Source organism: Rattus norvegicus, chromosome 1 (assembly GCF_036323735.1).
Source record: "Rattus norvegicus strain BN/NHsdMcwi chromosome 1, GRCr8, whole genome shotgun sequence".
NCBI lineage: Eukaryota > Metazoa > Chordata > Mammalia > Rodentia > Muridae > Rattus > Rattus norvegicus.
Window position 1 is genome coordinate 119,961,326 of NC_086019.1, and position 16,895 is coordinate 119,978,220.

The 16,895-nt window shown below is 42.2% G+C and overlaps 1 long non-coding RNA gene and 7 other non-coding genes across 9 annotated transcripts; all 8 read right to left on the reverse strand.

The window, feature by feature from the left end:
• Nucleotides 1-195: 195 nt before the first annotated feature.
• Nucleotides 196-288, reverse strand: LOC134485479 (small nucleolar RNA SNORD116). Its single transcript, XR_010063517.1, has one exon. It is a non-coding gene; the product is annotated as a small nucleolar RNA SNORD116 (small nucleolar RNA).
• Nucleotides 289-2,766: 2,478 nt separating this feature from the next.
• LOC134485480 (small nucleolar RNA SNORD116) lies at nt 2,767-2,859 on the reverse strand. The gene has a single exon (XR_010063518.1). It is a non-coding gene; the product is annotated as a small nucleolar RNA SNORD116 (small nucleolar RNA).
• A 2,478-nt stretch (nt 2,860-5,337) lies between these two features.
• LOC134485396 (small nucleolar RNA SNORD116) lies at nt 5,338-5,430 on the reverse strand. The gene has a single exon (XR_010063435.1). It is a non-coding gene; the product is annotated as a small nucleolar RNA SNORD116 (small nucleolar RNA).
• LOC134483359 (uncharacterized) lies at nt 5,349-16,857 on the reverse strand. Of its 2 annotated transcripts, XR_010060227.1 has the most exons (3): nt 15,964-16,565; nt 13,394-13,540; nt 5,349-8,401 (listed from the first exon to the last, which is right to left on the reverse strand). It is a non-coding gene; the product is annotated as an uncharacterized LOC134483359 (long non-coding RNA). The 2 variants fall into 2 exon arrangements; XR_010060222.1 differs by lacking the exon at nt 13,394-13,540 and having other exon boundaries at nt 15,964-16,857.
• LOC134485397 (small nucleolar RNA SNORD116) lies at nt 7,909-8,001 on the reverse strand. The gene has a single exon (XR_010063436.1). It is a non-coding gene; the product is annotated as a small nucleolar RNA SNORD116 (small nucleolar RNA).
• On the reverse strand, nt 10,480-10,572 carry LOC134485481 (small nucleolar RNA SNORD116). Its single transcript, XR_010063519.1, has one exon. It is a non-coding gene; the product is annotated as a small nucleolar RNA SNORD116 (small nucleolar RNA).
• Nucleotides 13,050-13,142, reverse strand: LOC134485482 (small nucleolar RNA SNORD116). The gene has a single exon (XR_010063520.1). It is a non-coding gene; the product is annotated as a small nucleolar RNA SNORD116 (small nucleolar RNA).
• LOC134485483 (small nucleolar RNA SNORD116) lies at nt 15,618-15,710 on the reverse strand. The gene has a single exon (XR_010063521.1). It is a non-coding gene; the product is annotated as a small nucleolar RNA SNORD116 (small nucleolar RNA).
• Nucleotides 16,858-16,895: the final 38 nt, after the last annotated feature.

Genomic DNA, 16,895 nt, shown 5'->3' on the forward strand with positions numbered 1-16,895 from the left:
AGATACTGACAATGATCTCCTCAACCGGAAAGCATGTTATCATTAGAGCAAAAGGTGAAGCCTTGATTTAGGCCATGATTTCTGGTGATTTAGGCAAGCAAAGAACATTCTGAAGGCTCTCTCACTGGATCCAAGTCTCGCAAGGTGAATGGAGGCCATGTGAGTCCCTCAGTGACATTTGTGATCCCAGGTGTTGGACCTCAGTCACGATGACAGTGGCGGTATTGAGTTTTCACTCATTTTGTTCAGCTTTCCAAGGAATGTTTTATTGGAAATCATCATCGATCCAAGCACGCTGGTGTACCCCCTGCCATGACACTTAGTATACTCAAAATAGATCAGGTTTGGTGAGCGAACAGAATTCAAGACATTCACATCCTTTACCACGAACCAATGGGCCTATTCTCCAATCACAGGAGTAGCCACAGGCAGTGAGCCTGAACCAGGTCCCAAAGGATCATGATTCAAGGTTGGGAACTCCTGCGAGCTCCATCAACACCTGAGTACTTTGAGTTCCTTTGGAAAGTCAAGTGTTTCTTACCTTTCACTTCAGGTATCCTCAGGCAAGAGAGCTTCAACTGAGGACTTCAGGGCAGGCGATGTTAGGCTTCTTCCAACTTCATCTGATGTTCCATACTCAGTTCCTCTCCAAGCCGTGCTTGTCCGGTATGAGACAGGGACTCTGTCCCTGAAAGTAAAGCAAATAGCACATTCCCCCACTTTATTGGATTCCTTGCAAATCATGGAGACTGTGATGCATTGTTGTTAGTTCTTAATTTATCGAACACTTGGGCTCTCTCAGCACTCCTTCCGTCCTCTAGAAATTTGCCCTCACAATCCATATCAGAGATATTTTTCCTCTAAGGAACTGTTTGGGGACATAATTTTCCCAATTCTATCACCGAATTCCTGGAGGTTACCATGCAACAAAGTTCTTAAGATGGGACGAAGTCAATATCTGATAACGAAAACTACAGTAGTATATACATCACTTGAGAACCATCCAAAGAAATTGGCACGAGGTACACAAAAGAATGAGACCAACAACATGGCTTAATGGAAGTTGTCTACAAAAATAAGTAAATCTCAGTTCAGCCGGATATGACAGAGAAAATCAGGCCTTACTCTTCCCATGGAAACCACCAGAATCTTAATAGCTTTGGCCACAATCGGAGCACCCTCCATAATCATAACATACTACACCTATTATTCCTACTCTGCCTTCGATGAGAACCGATTCAAATATCATATAAGATTCTCATCCACATTAGATGAATGGACTTCTTATGTACTCTTTCTCTCTCTCGCTTCTTCACTTTCTCTCTGAAATTGACTTGCAGTGACTCTCCTAGCTTCTCAGTTTCTCACTCACATTCTCTCTATTTGGTTTCCTTATTTCTCTCAATCAAAATATCGGCTTTAATATCACAGTGTCCTCTTTTCCACTTCACCCCAACTCTCCCACCCCTCTCTCTTTCTGTCTCTCACTGTCTTCCTCTGTCTCACACATGCTTAGCCTCTTCAACAATTGTTCTTTCTCTCTGTCTCTGACCATGCTCATATATCTCCTATTCAGATTTTGACTGGTACTAAATTCCTGTGAGTGCTATTGCTGCGGTATCTGACATTGATCACCACAGAGAAAGTGTCTGTTCAAACCCTCTCAGGTCACCAAACACAAGCATAACCTGTAGTCCCTGAGATATGTGTTATTATCAACAGCATGATCCTAAGCATACAGCTCACTTTCATAATCAAATGGAAACACAATTTCTTGTTGATATTTGCTTGGAGAAAAGAACAATGTCTAAGATATCAGGACTACCTTCAGCCCCAAAACACATAGCCAGAATGCCAAGTTAACCTTCAGCAAGGCCTCATCAAGACCATAAGGAAAGATAATCCTGCAGACACTCCATGCCTATGTTCTACGGCCATAACAAAATATAAAATTCCTAGAAGGAGTGTGTGTAAGAAACAAATTTGCATGCTCACATTCTTAGATCCTAGAAGAGGAGGAGATGTATGTCCAGACCATTTTGGTACAGTCAATCCATAAGAACTAGTGGCAAACTACCCGGATAGACTGACAAAAAATGTCCCAACAATAAACATAGAAACTAGGATTAAAATGGGTGTTCTCCATACATCCATGAAGGTGGTATGAATCCTTGGACATTTGAAAGCATGCACTTCTAGAATCCTCCGACAAGAAGGCTACATGCCAACCTTTTAAATTCCAAGGCTCTCTTTCCAACCTAATTGCCATGGCCACAATCAGTCTTTCAAGAAAACAGAGCTTTCTTTTCACACAGGAAGAGTCCACATTCCCATAGTTCCTGAGAATTGCTACTGCCTCATTCCACATATCGCCTGTAACCTTCCCGTTATGTATCTCTGTTTCATGAAACAGAAGGGTTATCATTCATGCGAAGGCTTCAGACATGGACAGAAACACATTTCCTGACATTCCAGTGTACATTGTTGAACTATGCTGCCCCCGCTAAACTTACATTTGCCTCACAACCTACTATACATTATTGCTGATGGAGTTGGTAGGGCTAACTTCCAAGATACTGACAATGATCTCCTCAACCGGAAAGCATGTTATCATTAGAGCAAAAGGTGAAGCCTTGATTTAGGCCATGATTTCTGGTGATTTATGCAAGCAAAGAACATTCTGAAGGCTCTCTCACTGGATCCAAGTCTCGCAAGGTGAATGGAGGCCATGTGAGTCCCTTAGTGACATTTGTGATCCCAGGTGCTGGACCTCAGTCACGATGACAGTGGCGGTATTGAGTTTTCACTCATTTTGTTCAGCTTTCCAAGGAATGTTTTATTGGAAATCATCATCGATCCAAGCACGCTGGTGTACCCCCTGCCATGACACTTAGTATACTCAAAATAGATCAGGTTTGGTGAGCGAACAGAATTCAAGACATTCACATCCTTTACCACGAACCAATGGGCCTATTCTCCAATCACAGGAGTAGCCACAGGCAGTGAGCCTGAACCAGGTCCCAAAGGATCATGATTCAAGGTTGGGAACTCCTGCGAGCTCCATCAACACCTGAGTACTTTGAGTTCCTTTGGAAAGTCAAGTGTTTCTTACCTTTCACTTCAGGTATCCTCAGGCAAGAGAGCTTCAACTGAGGACTTCAGGGCAGGCGATGTTAGGCTTCTTCCAACTTCATCTGATGTTCCATACTCAGTTCCTCTCCAAGCCGTGCTTGTCCGGTATGAGACAGGGACTCTGTCCCTGAAAGTAAAGCAAATAGCACATTCCCCCACTTTATTGGATTCCTTGCAAATCATGGAGACTGTGATGCATTGTTGTTAGTTCTTAATTTATCGAACACTTGGGCTCTCTCAGCACTCCTTCCGTCCTCTAGAAATTTGCCCTCACAATCCATATCAGAGATATTTTTCCTCTAAGGAACTGTTTGGGGACATAATTTTCCCAATTCTATCACCGAATTCCTGGAGGTTACCATGCAACAAAGTTCTTAAGATGGGACGAAGTCAATATCTGATAACGAAAACTACAGTAGTATATACATCACTTGAGAACAATCCAAAGAAATTGGCACGAGGTACACAAAAGAATGAGACCAACAACATGGCTTAATGGAAGTTGTCTACAAAAATAAGTAAATCTCAGTTCAGCCGGATATGACAGAGAAAATCAGGCCTTACTCTTCCCATGGAAACCACCAGAATCTTAATAGCTTTGGCCACAATCGGAGCACCCTCCATAATCATAACATACTACACCTATTATTCCTACTCTGCCTTCGATGAGAACCGATTCAAATATCATATAAGATTCTCATCCACATTAGATGAATGGACTTCTTATGTACTCTTTCTCTCTCTCGCTTCTTCACTTTTTCTCTGAAATTGACTTGCAGTGACTCTCCTAGCTTCTCAGTTTCTCACTCACATTCTCTCTATTTGGTTTCCTTATTTCTCTCAATCAAGATATCTGCTTTAATATCACAGTGTCCTCTTTTCCACTTCACCCCAACTCTCCCACCCCTCTCTCTTTCTGTCTCTCACTGTCTTCCTCTGTCTCACACATGCTTAGCCTCTTCAACAATTGTTCTTTCTCTCTGTCTCTGACCATGCTCATATATCTCCTATTCAGATTTTGACTGGTACTAAATTCCTGTGAGTGCTATTGCTGCGGTATCTGACATTGATCACCACAGAGAAAGTGTCTGTTCAAACCCTCTCAGGTCACCAAACACAAGCATAACCTGTAGTCCCTGAGATATATGTTATTATCAACAGCATGATCCTAAGCATACAGCTCACTTTCATAATCAAATGGAAACACAATTTCTTGTTGATATTTGCTTGGAGAAAAGAACAATGTCTAAGATATCAGGACTACCTTCAGCCCCAAAACACATAGCCAGAATGCCAAGTTAACCTTCAGCAAGGCCTCATCAAGACCATAAGGAAAGATAATCCTGCAGACACTCCATGCCTATCTCCTACGGCCATACCAAAATATAAAATTCCTAGAAGGAGTGTGTGTAAGAAACAAACTTGCATGATCACATTCTTAGATCCTAGAAGAGGAGGAGATGTATGTCCAGACCATTTTGGTACAGTCAATCCATAAGAACTAGTGGCAACCTACCCGGATAGACTGACAATAAATGTCCCAACAATAAACATAGAAACTAGGATTAAAATGGGTGTTCTCCATACATCCATGAAGGTGGTATGAATCCTTGGACATTTGAAAGCATGCACTTCTAGAATCCTCCGACAAGAAGGCTACATGCCAACCTTTTAAATTCCAAGGCTCTCTTTCTAACCTAAATGCCATGGCCACAATCAGTCTTTCAAGAAAACAGAGCTTTGTTTTCACACAGGAAGAGTCCACATTCCCATAGTTCCTGAGAATTGCTACTGCCTCATTCCACATGTCGCCTGTAACCTTCCCGTTATGTATCTCTGTTTTATGAAACAGAAGGGTTATCATTCATGCGAAGGATTCAGACACGGACAGAAACACATTTCCTGACATTCCAGTGTACATTGTTGAACTATGCTGCCCCCGCTAAACTTACATTTGCCTCACAACCTACTATACATTATTGCTGATGGAGTTGGTAGGGCTAACTTCAAAGATACTGACAATGATCTCCTCAACCGGAAAGCATGTTATCATTAGAGCAAAAGGTGAAGCCTTGATTTAGGCCATGATTTCTGGTGATTTAGGCAAGCAAAGAACATTCTGAAGGCTCTCTCACTGGATCCAAGTCTCGCAAGGTTTATGGAGGCCATGTGAGTCCCTCAGTGACATTTGTGATCCCAGGTGCTGGACCTCAGTCACGATGACAGTGGCGGTATTGAGTTTTCACTCATTTTGTTCAGCTTTCCAAGGAATGTTTTTTTGGAAATCATCATCGATCCAAGCACGCTGGTGTACCCCCTGCCATGACACTTAGTATACTCAAAATAGATCAGGTTTGGTGAGCGAACAGAATTCAAGACATTCACATCCTTTACCACGAACCAATGGGCCTATTCTCCAATCACAGGCGTAGCCACAGGCAGTGAGCCTGAACCAGGTCCCAAAGGATCATGATTCAAGGTTGGGAACTCCTGCGAGCTCCATCAACACCTGAGTACTTTGATTTCCTTTGGAAAGTCAAGTGTTTCTTACCTTTCACTTCAGGTATCCTCAGGCAAGAGAGCTTCAACTGAGGACTTCAGGGCAGGCGATGTTAGGCTTCTTCCAACTTCATCTGATGTTCCATACTCAGTTCCTCTCCAAGCCGTGCTTGTCCGGTATGAGACAGGGACTCTGTCCCTGAAAGTAAAGCAAATAGCACATTCCCCCACTTTATTGGATTCCTTGCAAATCATGGAGACTGTGATGCATTGTTGTTAGTTCTTAATTTATCGAACACTTGGGCTCTCTCAGCACTCCTTCCGTCCTCTAGAAATTTGCCCTCACAATCCATATCAGAGATATTTTTCCTCCAAGGAACTGTTTGGGGACATAATTTTCCCAATTCTATCACCGAATTCCTGGAGGTTACCATGCGACAAAGTTCTTAAGATGGGACGAAGTCAATATCTGATAACGAAAACTACAGTAGTATATACATCACTTGAGAACCATCCAAAGAAATTGGCACGAGGTACACAAAAGAATGAGACCAACAACATGGCTTAATGGAAGTTGTCTACAAAAATAAGTAAATCTCAGTTCAGCCGGATATGACAGAGAAAATCAGGCCTTACTCTTCCCATGGAAACCACCAGAATCTTAATAGCTTTGGCCACAATCGGAGCACCCTCCATAATCATAACATACTACACCTATTATTCCTACTCTGCCTTCGATGAGAACCGATTCAAATATCATATAAGATTCTCATCCACATTAGATGAATGGACTTCTTATGTACTCTTTCTCTCTCTCGCTTCTTCACTTTCTCTCTGAAATTGACTTGCAGTGACTCTCCTAGCTTCTCAGTTTCTCACTCACATTCTCTCTATTTGGTTTCCTTATTTCTCTCAATCAAGATATCTGCTTTAATATCACAGTGTCCTCTTTTCCACTTCACCCCCCCTCTCCCACCCCTCTCTCTTTCTGTCTCTCACTGTCTTCCTCTGTCTCACACATGCTTAGCCTCTTCAACAATTGTTCTTTCTCTCTGTCTCTGACCATGCTCATATATCTCCTATTCAGATTTTGACTGGTACTAAATTCCTGTGAGTGCTATTGCTGCGGTATCTGACATTGATCACCACAGAGAAAGTGTCTGTTCAAACCCTCTCAGGTCACCAAACACAAGCATAACCTGTAGTCCCTGAGATATATGTTATTATCAACAGCATGATCCTAAGCATACAGCTCACTTTCATAATCAAATGGAAACACAATTTCTTGTTGATATTTGCTTGGAGAAAAGAACAATGTCTAAGATATCAGGACTACCTTCAGCCCCAAAACACATAGCCAGAATGCCAAGTTAACCTTCAGCAAGGCCTCATCAAGACCATAAGGAAAGATAATCCTGCAGACACTCCATGCCTATCTCCTACGGCCATACCAAAATATAAAATTCCTAGAAGGAGTGTGTGTAAGAAACAAACTTGCATGATCACATTCTTAGATCCTAGAAGAGGAGGAGATGTATGTCCAGACCATTTTGGTACAGTCAATCCATAAGAACTAGTGGCAACCTACCCGGATAGACTGACAATAAATGTCCCAACAATAAACATAGAAACTAGGATTAAAATGGGTGTTCTCCATACATCCATGAAGGTGGTATGAATCCTTGGACATTTGAAAGCATGCACTTCTAGAATCCTCCGACAAGAAGGCTACATGCCAACCTTTTAAATTCCAAGGCTCTCTTTCTAACCTAAATGCCATGGCCACAATCAGTCTTTCAAGAAAACAGAGCTTTGTTTTCACACAGGAAGAGTCCACATTCCCATAGTTCCTGAGAATTGCTACTGCCTCATTCCACATGTCGCCTGTAACCTTCCCGTTATGTATCTCTGTTTTATGAAACAGAAGGGTTATCATTCATGCGAAGGATTCAGACACGGACAGAAACACATTTCCTGACATTCCAGTGTACATTGTTGAACTATGCTGCCCCCGCTAAACTTACATTTGCCTCACAACCTACTATACATTATTGCTGATGGAGTTGGTAGGGCTAACTTCAAAGATACTGACAATGATCTCCTCAACCGGAAAGCATGTTATCATTAGAGCAAAAGGTGAAGCCTTGATTTAGGCCATGATTTCTGGTGATTTAGGCAAGCAAAGAACATTCTGAAGGCTCTCTCACTGGATCCAAGTCTCGCAAGGTGAATGGAGGCCATGTGAGTCCCTCAGTGACATTTGTGATCCCAGGTGCTGGACCTCAGTCACGATGACAGTGGCGGTATTGAGTTTTCACTCATTTTGTTCAGCTTTCCAAGGAATGTTTTTTTGGAAATCATCATCGATCCAAGCACGCTGGTGTACCCCCTGCCATGACACTTAGTATACTCAAAATAGATCAGGTTTGGTGAGCGAACAGAATTCAAGACATTCACATCCTTTACCACGAACCAATGGGCCTATTCTCCAATCACAGGCGTAGCCACAGGCAGTGAGCCTGAACCAGGTCCCAAAGGATCATGATTCAAGGTTGGGAATTCCTGCGAGCTCCATCAACACCTGAGTACTTTGATTTCCTTTGGAAAGTCAAGTGTTTCTTACCTTTCACTTCAGGTATCCTCAGGCAAGAGAGCTTCAACTGAGGACTTCAGGGCAGGCGATGTTAGGCTTCTTCCAACTTCATCTGATGTTCCATACTCAGTTCCTCTCCAAGCCGTGCTTGTCCGGTATGAGACAGGGACTCTGTCCCTGAAAGTAAAGCAAATAGCACATTCCCCCACTTTATTGGATTCCTTGCAAATCATGGAGACTGTGATGCATTGTTGTTAGTTCTTAATTTATCGAACACTTGGGCTCTCTCAGCACTCCTTCCGTCCTCTAGAAATTTGCCCTCACAATCCATATCAGAGATATTTTGCCTCCAAGGAACTGTTTGGGGACATAATTTTCCCAATTCTATCACCGAATTCCTGGAGGTTACCATGCAACAAAGTTCTTAAGATGGGACGAAGTCAATATCTGATAACGAAAACTACAGTAGTATATACATCACTTGAGAACCATCCAAAGAAATTGGCACGAGGTACACAAAAGAATGAGACCAACAACATGGCTTAATGGAAGTTGTCTACAAAAATAAGTAAATCTCAGTTCAGCCGGATATGACAGAGAAAATCAGGCCTTACTCTTCCCATGGAAACCACCAGAATCTTAATAGCTTTGGCCACAATCGGAGCACCCTCCATAATCATAACATACTACACCTATTATTCCTACTCTGCCTTCGATGAGAACCGATTCAAATATCATATAAGATTCTCATCCACATTAGATGAATGGACTTCTTATGTACTCTTTCTCTCTCTCGCTTCTTCACTTTCTCTCTGAAATTGACTTGCAGTGACTCTCCTAGCTTCTCAGTTTCTCACTCACATTCTCTCTATTTGGTTTCCTTATTTCTCTCAATCAAGATATCTGCTTTAATATCACAGTGTCCTCTTTTCCACTTCACCCCCCCTCTCCCACCCCTCTCTCTTTCTGTCTCTCACTGTCTTCCTCTGTCTCACACATGCTTAGCCTCTTCAACAATTGTTCTTTCTCTCTGTCTCTGACCATGCTCATATATCTCCTATTCAGATTTTGACTGGTACTAAATTCCTGTGAGTGCTATTGCTGCGGTATCTGACATTGATCACCACAGAGAAAATGTCTGTTCAAACCCTCTCAGGTCACCAAACACAAGCATAACCTGTAGTCCCTGAGATATGTGTTATTATCAACAGCATGATCCTAAGAATACAGCTCACTTTCATAATCAAATGGAAACACAATTTCTTGTTGATATTTGCTTGGAGAAAAGAACAATGTCTAAGATATCAGGACTACCTTCAGCCCCAAAACACATAGCCAGAATGCCAAGTTAACCTTCAGCAAGGCCTCATCAAGACCATAAGGAAAGATAATCCTGCAGACACTCCATGCCTATATTCTACGGCCATACCAAAATATAAAATTCCTAGAAGGAGTGTGTGTAAGAAACAAACTTGCATGCTCACATTCTTAGATCCTAGAAGAGGAGGAGATGTATGTCCAGACCATTTTGGTACAGTCAATCCATAAGAACTAGTGGCAAACTACCCGGATAGACTGACAAAAAATGTCCCAACAATAAACATAGAAACTAGGATTAAAATGGGTGTTCTCCATACATCCATGAAGGTGGTATGAATCCTTGGACATTTGAAAGCATGCACTTCTAGAATCCTCCGACAAGAAGGCTACATGCCAACCTTTTAAATTCCAAGGCTCTCTTTCCAACCTAATTGCCATGGCCACAATCAGTCTTTCAAGAAAACAGAGCTTTCTTTTCACACAGGAAGAGTCCACATTCCCATAGTTCCTGAGAATTGCTACTGCCTCATTCCACATATCGCCTGTAACCTTCCCGTTATGTATCTCTGTTTTATGAAACAGAAGGGTTATCATTCATGCGAAGGCTTCAGACACGTTCAGAAACACATTTCCTGACATTCCAGTGTACATTGTTGAACTATGCTGCCCCCGCTAAACTTACATTTGCCTCACAACCTACTATACATTATTGCTGATGGAGTTGGTAGGGCTAACTTCAAAGATACTGACAATGATCTCCTCAACCGGAAAGCATGTTATCATTAGAGCAAAAGGTGAAGCCTTGATTTAGGCCATGATTTCTGGTGATTTATGCAAGCAAAGAACATTCTGAAGGCTCTCTCACTGGATCCAAGTCTCGCAAGGTGAATGGAGGCCATGTGAGTCCCTCAGTGACATTTGTGATCCCAGGTGCTGGACCTCAGTCACGATGACAGTGGCGGTATTGAGTTTTCACTCATTTTGTTCAGCTTTCCAAGGAATGTTTTATTGGAAATCATCATCGATCCAAGCACGCTGGTGTACCCCCTGCCATGACACTTAGTATACTCAAAATAGATCAGGTTTGGTGAGCGAACAGAATTCAAGACATTCACATCTTTTACCACGAACCAATGGGCCTATTCTCCAATCACAGGAGTAGCCACAGGCAGTGAGCCTGAACCAGGTCCCAAAGGATCATGATTCAAGGTTGGGAACTCCTGCGAGCTCCATCAACACCTGAGTACTTTGAGTTCCTTTGGAAAGTCAAGTGTTTCTTACCTTTCACTTCAGGTATCCTCAGGCAAGAGAGCTTCAACTGAGGACTTCAGGGCAGGCGATGTTAGGCTTCTTCCAACTTCATCTGATGTTCCATACTCAGTTCCTCTCCAGCCGTGCTTGTCCGGTATGAGACAGGGACTCTGTCCCTGAAAGTAAAGCAAATAGCACATTCCCCCACTTTATTGGATTCCTTGCAAATCATGGAGACTGTGATGCATTGTTGTTAGTTCTTAATTTATCGAACACTTGGGCTCTCTCAGCACTCCTTCCGTCCTCTAGAAATTTGCCCTCACAATCCATATCAGAGATATTTTTCCTCCATGGAACTGTTTGGGGACATAATTTTCCCAATTCTATCACCGAATTCCTGGAGGTTACCATGCAACAAAGTTCTTAAGATGGGACGAAGTCAATATCTGATAACGAAAACTACAGTAGTATATACATCACTTGAGAACCATCCAAAGAAATTGGCACGAGGTACACAAAAGAATGAGACCAACAACATGGCTTAATGGAAGTTTTCTACAAAAATAAGTAAATCTCAGTTCAGCCGGATATGACAGAGAAAATCAGGCCTTACTCTTCCCATGGAAACCACCAGAATCTTAATAGCTTTGGCGACAATCGGAGCACCCTCCATAATCATAACATACTACACCTATTATTCCTACTCTGCCTTCGATTAGAACCGATTCAAATATCATATAAGATTCTCATCCACATTAGATGAATGGACTTCTTAAGTACTCTTTCTCTCTCTCGCTTCTTCACTTTCTCTCTGAAATTGACTTGCAGTGACTCTCCTAGCTTCTCAGTTTCTCACTCACATTCTCTCTATTTGGTTTCCTTATTTCTCTCAATCAAGATATCTGCTTTAATATCACAGTGTCCTCTTTTCCACTTCACCCCCCCTCTCCCACCCCTCTCTCTTTCTGTCTCTCACTGTCTTCCTCTGTCTCACACATGCTTAGCCTCTTCAACAATTGTTCTTTCTCTCTGTCTCTGACCATGCTCAAATATCTCCTATTCAGATTTTGACTGGTACTAAATTCCTGTGAGTGCTATTGCTGCGGTATCTGACATTGATCACCACAGAGAAAGTGTCTGTTCAAACCCTCTCAGGTCACCAAACACAAGCATAACCTGTAGTCCCTGAGATATATGTTATTATCATCAGCATGATCCTAAGCATACAGCTCACTTTCATAATCAAATGGAAACACAATTTCTTGTTGATATTTGCTTGGAGAAAAGAACAATGTCTAAGATATCAGGACTACCATCAGCCCCAAAACACATAGCCAGAATGCCAAGTTAACCTTCAGCAAGGCCTCATCAAGACCATAAGGAAAGATAATCCTGCAGACACTCCATGCCTATCTTCTACGGCCATACCAAAATATAAAATTCCTAGAAGGAGTGTGTGTAAGAAACAAACTTGCATGCTCACATTCTTAGATCCTAGAAGAGGAGGAGATGTATGTCCAGACCATTTTGGTACAGTCAATCCATAAGAACTAGTGGCAAACTACCCGGATAGACTGACAAAAAATGTCCCAACAATAAACATAGAAACTAGGATTAAAATGGGTGTTCTCCATACATCCATGAAGGTGGTATGAATCCTTGGACATTTGAAAGCATGCACTTCTAGAATCCTCCGACAAAAAGGCTACATGCCAACCTTTTAAATTCCAAGGCTCTCTTTCCAACCTAATTGCCATGGCCACAATCAGTCTTTCAAGAAAACAGAGCTTTGTTTTCACACAGGAAGAGTCCACATTCCCATAGTTCCTGAGAATTGCTACTGCCTCATTCCACATATCGCCTGTAACCTTCCCGTTATGTATCTCTGTTTTATGAAACAGAAGGGTTATCATTCATGCGAAGGCTTCAGACACGGACAGAAACACATTTCCTGACATTCCAGTGTACATTGTTGAACTATGCTGCCCCCGCTAAACTTACATTTGCCTCACAACCTACTATACATTATTGCTGATGGAGTTGGTAGGGCTAACTTCAAAGATACTGACAATGATCTCCTCAACCGGAAAGCATGTTATCATTAGAGCAAAAGGTGAAGCCTTGATTTAGGCCATGATTTCTGGTGATTTAGGCAAGCAAAGAACATTCTGAAGGCTCTCTCACTGGATCCAAGTCTCGCAAGGTGAATGGAGGCCATGTGAGTCCCTCAGTGACATTTGTGATCCCAGGTGCTGGACCTCAGTCACGATGACAGTGGCGGTATTGAGTTTTCACTCATTTTGTTCAGCTTTCCAAGGAATGTTTTATTGGAAATCATCATCGATCCAAGCACGCTGGTGTACCCCCTGCCATGACACTTAGTATACTCAAAATAGATAGGTTTGGTGAGCGAACAGAATCAAGACATTCACATCCTTTACCACGAACCAATGGGCCTATTCTCCAATCACAGGAGTAGCCACAGGCAGTGAGCCTGAACCAGGTCCCAAAGGATCATGATTCAAGGTTGGGAACTCCTGCGAGCTCCATCAACACCTGAGTACTTTGAGTTCCTTTGGAAAGTCAAGTGTTTCTTACGTTTCACTTCAGGTATCCTCAGGCAAGAGAGCTTCAACTGAGGACTTCAGGGCAGGCGATGTTAGGCTTCTTCCAACTTCATCTGATGTTCCATACTCAGTTCCTCTCCAAATGGTGCTTGTCCGGTATGAGACAGGGACTCTGTCCCTGAAAGTAGAGCAAATAGCACATTCCCCCACTTTATTGGATTCCTTGCAAATCATGGAGACTGTGATGCATTGTTGTTAGTTCTTAATTTATCGAACACTTGGGCTGTCTCAGCACTCCTTCCATCCTCTAGAAATTTGCCCTCACAATCCATATCAGAGATATTTTTCCTCCAAGGAACTGTTTGGGGACATAATTTTCCCAATTCTATCACCGAATTCCTGGAGGTTACCATGCAACAAAGTTCTTACGATGGGACGAAGTCAATATCTGATAACGAAAACTACAGTAGTATATACATCACTTGAGAACCATCCAAAGAAATTGGCACGAGGTACACAAAAGAATGAGACCAACAACATGGCTTAATGGAAGTTGTCTACAAAAATAAGTAAATCTCAGTTCAGCCGGATATGACAGAGAAAATCAGGCCTTACTCTTCCCATGGAAAACACCAGAATCTTAATAGCTTTGGCCACAATCGGAGCACCCTCCATAATCATAACATACTACACCTATTATTCCTACTCTGCCTTCGATGAGAACCGATTCAAATATCATATAAGATTCTCATCCACATTAGATGAATGGACTTCTTATGTACTCTTTCTCTCTCTCGCTTCTTCACTTTCTCTCTGAAATTGACTTGCAGTGACTCTCCTAGCTTCTCAGTTTCTCACTCACATTCTCGCTATTTGGTTTCCTTATTTCTCTCAATCAAGATATCTGCTTTAATATCACAGTGTCCTCTTTTCCACTTCACCCCCCCTCTCCCACCCCTCTCTCTTTCTGTCTCTCACTGTCTTCCTCTGTCTCACACATGCTTAGCCTCTTCAACAATTGTTCTTTCTCTCTGTCTCTGACCATGCTCATATATCTCCTATTCAGGTTTTGACTAGTACTAAATTCCTGTGAGTGCTATTGCTGCGGTATCTGACATTGATCACCACAGAGAAAGTGTCTGTTCAAACCCTCTCAGGTCACCAAACACAAGCATAACCTGTAGTCCCTGAGATATATGTTATTATCAAGAGCATGATCCTAAGCATACAGCTCACTTTCATAATCAAATGGAAACACAATTTCTTGTTGATATTTGCTTGGAGAAAAGAACAATGTCTAAGATATCAGGACTACCATCAGCCCCAAAACACATAGCCAGAATGCCAAGTTAACCTTCAGCAAGGCCTCATCAAGACCATAAGGAAAGATAATCCTGCAGACACTCCATGCCTATCTTCTACGGCCATACCAAAATATAAAATTCCTAGAAGGAGTGTGTGTAAGAAACAAACTTGCATGCTCACATTCTTAGATCCTAGAAGAGGAGGAGATGTATGTCCAGACCATTTTGGTACAGTCAATCCATAAGAACTAGTGGCAAACTACCCGGATAGACTGACAAAAAATGTCCCAACAATAAACATAGAAACTAGGATTAAAATGGGTGTTCTCCATACATCCATGAAGGTGGTATGAATCCTGGGACATTTGAAAGCATGCACTTCTAGAATCCACCGACATGAAGGCTACATGCCAACCTTTTAAATTCCAAGGCTCTCTTTCCAACCTAATTGCCATGGCCACAATCAGTCTTTCAAGAAAACAGAGCTTTGTTTTCACACAGGAAGAGTCCAATTCCCATAGTTCCTGAGAATTGCTACTGCCTCATTCCATATATCGCCTGTAACCTTCCCGTTATGTATCTCTGTTTTATGAAACAGAAGGGTTATCATTCATGTGAAGGCTTCAGACACGGACAGAAACACATTTCCTGACATTCCAGTGTACATTGTTGAACTATGCTGCCCCCGCTAAATTTATATTTGCCTCACAACCTACTATACATTATTGCTGATGGAGTTGGTAGGGCTAACTTCCAAGATACTGACAATGATCTCCTCAACCGGAAAGCATGTTATCAGTAGAGCAAAAGGTGAAGCCTTGATTTAGGCCATGATTTCTGGTGATTTATGCAAGCAAAGAACATTCTGAAGGCTCTCTCACTGGATCCAAGTCTCGCAAGGTGAATGGAGGCCATGTGAGTCCCTCAGTGACATTTGTGATCCCAGGTGCTGGACCTCAGTCACGATGACAGTGGCGGTATTGAGTTTTCACTCATTTTGTTCAGCTTTCCAAGGAATGTTTTATTGGAAATCATCATCGATCCAAGCACGCTGGTGTACCCCCTGCCATGACACTTAGTATACTCAAAATAGATCAGGTTTGGTGAGCGAACAGAATTCAAGACATTCACATCCTTTACCACGAACCAATGGGCCTATTCTCCAATCACAGGAGTAGCCACAGGCAGTGAGCCTGAACCAGGTCCCAAAGGATCATGATTCAAGGTTGGGAACTCCTGCGAGCTCCATCAACACCTGAGCACTTTGAGTTCCTTTGGAAAGTCAAGTGTTTCTTACCTTTCACTTCACGTATTCTCAGGCAAGAGAGCTTCAACTGATGACATCAGGGCAGGCGATGTTAGGCTTCTTCCAACATCATCTGATGTTCCATACTCAGTTCCTCTCCAAGCCGTGCTTGTCCGGTATGAGACAGGGACTCTGTCCCTGAAAGTAAAGCAAATAGCACATTCCCCCACTTTATTGGATTCCTTGCAAATCATGGAGACTGTGATGCATTGTTGTTAGTTCTTAATTTATCGAACACTTGGGCTCTCTCAGCACTCCTTCCGTCCTCTAGAAATTTGCCCTCACAATCCATATCAGAGATATTTTTCCTCCAAGGAACTGTTGGGGACATAATTTTCCCAATTCTATCACCGAATTCCTGGAGGTTACCATGCAACAAAGTTCTTAAGATGGGACGAAGTCAATATCTGATAACGAAAACTACAGTAGTATATACATCACTTGAGAACCATCCAAAGAAATTGGCACGAGGTACACAAAAGAATGAGACCAACAACATGGCTTAATGGAAGTTGTCTACAAAAATAAGTAAATCTCAGTTCAGCCGGATATGACAGAGAAAATCAGGCCTTACTCTTCCCATGGAAAACACCAGAATCTTAATAGCTTTGGCCACAATCGGAGCACCCTCCATAATCATAACATACTACACCTATTATTCCTACTCTGCCTTTGATGAGAACCGATTCAAATATCATATAAGATTCTCATCCACATTAGATGAATGGACTTCTTATGTACTCTTTCTCTATCTCGCTTCTTCACTTTCTCTCTGAAATTGACTTGCAGTGACTCTCCTAGCTTCTCAGTTTCTCACTCACATTCTCTCTATTTGGTTTCATTATTTCTCTCAATCAAGATATCTGCTTTAATATCACAGTGTCCTCTTTTCAACTTCACCCCCCCTCTCCCACCCCTCTCTC